The sequence below is a fragment of the Stenella coeruleoalba genome (assembly GCF_951394435.1).
Source record: "Stenella coeruleoalba genome assembly, chromosome: 12".
NCBI classification, from domain to species: domain Eukaryota; kingdom Metazoa; phylum Chordata; class Mammalia; order Artiodactyla; family Delphinidae; genus Stenella; species Stenella coeruleoalba.
In genome coordinates this window covers 77,938,313-77,940,725 of record NC_137158.1, presented here as the reverse complement: position 1 = coordinate 77,940,725, position 2,413 = coordinate 77,938,313, and positions in this window count along the sequence as shown.

Here is a 2,413-nt window from a genome sequence, read left to right as displayed (position 1 = left end):
TTTGAGCTGGTATATAGACATACCTTGATGATTTACACAGAAAACCAAATGTAGCTGAACCTCATTTATTTGGAAATTATCTATACCATAAACTCACACATCCAACACACAGCAAAGAATCAGCAAATAAGTAAAACTCTGTGAATACTCAAGTAGATATCGTAAACAACAAATAGTAAATCTCATGCACTGTAGTTTTATAACATTCAAAACGCCCTCAAGCCCTCAATCTCTTTATTACTGCATATCTGGCTTCCAAATCTATTGGGGCATACAAGAATTTCTTCATTAGGATTACTGAAAACAGGAAGAAATAATGTCTGACAAGAAAGGATTAGACCAAAAATAGAAGAAGCAGCTGTAAGAACTCAAACATCTCGGCATCAATTCAAATTATGGTCAGAGACCCTCAGTGGGTCCTGGGGATTACCCTTTGTTACCTGAAAAATAATGCACGATTTAAAAGTTGAGAGTTATGTTTTATTCAGCAGACATTCTGAGGACTTCAAGCTCAGGAGACAGGACTCTCAGATCACTCTGAGGGATTGCTCCAAAGAGGCAAGGTGGGGAACCAGGATATATAGGAGTTTTTGCAACAAAGACCAGGTAGTCGGAACATTGAAAGTTTACTGTTAACTAAAGAAAACCAGGTATCTCAAATTAAGGAATTTAGCGCTTTTATATTTATGGGAAGATGTGAGAGTCTGGGCTCACTGAAATCATTCCTTTGATGAGCACCTCAGCTCTCTGGGGCCAGTATCCTGTTCTTTCTTATCCTGAGTCTCCTCAGCATTCAGCAGACTGTTAGATGGCGGGCATCCTGTTTCCATCCTGAGTTCCCTCAGGGCTCACCGTAGGGGAGGCTGTAATGTGATGGCTCGATGGCTGCAACATCCTTTGTTTACTGATACGGCAGGCGGCATTCTTAGTTCACACCTGTAATACGCTCATGCAAGAAAGTGGATGGTTTCAATGTTGACCCAGAGTCACCAATATAAGGTTAAATTAATTTGGAGCTACTTTTCTAAGTACATAGGAGGTATATAGTATAATACATTCAGTTGTGTAAAATAACTAACATGAAAAAAGTATCATTGCTTAAAAGGTAAGAAATCAGACATCTGGAAAACTTACTAGTTACGCAAAGTGCTGCATGCTCAGAGGAGCTGGTGCCTTATCATTTAACTATGAACTTCAATTTCCAGATACAACTTTCACTGGAATAGGGGCAGGTGGCCCAGGTATAATACCCTCCTGTTGGCCTGAAAGAGAGAGAAAGGATAAACTCCACCATTGCAGGGACCCACCATGCTGCCTCACTCCCCACTTCCGGTGGTAGTTGCAGCACAGAGTACTGGGGGTGAGAGCAAATCTGCCCAGTCGGTCCTGACTCCCTCTCCTGATAAATGAATTTGGGAAGCAGGAACAAAGGCCCGTGCCCGTGGCCTTTGTGGCGTGGTGTCACCACATGTATACTCTTTCCCCCAACACACCCACACAATCACATGCACTCCATTGTATCAGGTCCTAGTTGTGAATGTCACAACAGTAACTAAAGATAATTTTCAAGTGTGTGTTGAGTAATCAAACGGACAGCCTTTTGTTTTAGTTCCTTATTCTTGCCCTACTCCAGTTGTGCTAAAAGTACCAAAGGGTCTGATAAAAATTCAAAAGAAGGCTGACTCACAAGGGAGAAAAAAAAAAAGGAAGGGGCTTGGATAATGTCTTAACGGGACTGAGTCAAATGTACTGCTTCTTAAGAGATGTTCAAAATGTTAAGTCAGCTGTCTGTCTCTCTCAGTCATAGAAATGCTGACCCAAATGTTCACAAATGTGAAATGTCTTTTCAGAAGTTATAAATGCAGACTTAAGGAATGGATTTATTGCATGGGGGCTGATTGTGACCTTTATTGTCAAAGGGACTACGAGACTGTGCAGCTTCTAATATTCCCTCTTATTTAAAAGAGAATGCCACTGTTCTTTAATTAAGAGAAACCACCGTTCTCTAGTCATAGTATAGCTCTCACTAAGATATTTGCAAACACTCTGTAAAATGCTGCCTAAACACTTCGTGGTTTTCAGAGTTTTGACTTCTTTAATGGCTGGCACACCCTTGGCAGTCTGAAGAAGCCCTATGGACTCCTTTTCAGAATAATGTTTTTAAATGTATAAAACAAAACACAAAGGATTACAAAGAAACCAAATATATAAAAATATAATAATCAAAAAATGTATGATATAGTAATATATGTGCTTCTTTATTAATGCATTAAATAACAATCTAGCAGCAAGTCTGGTGACGTTTGAATACTGATAAGGAGCATAAATTATATTTGCAGATACCTTCAACAATGATACAGGAGATGAGAATACCTCATTTTGTTTCTATGGGAAACAAAATCACAGATGCCGA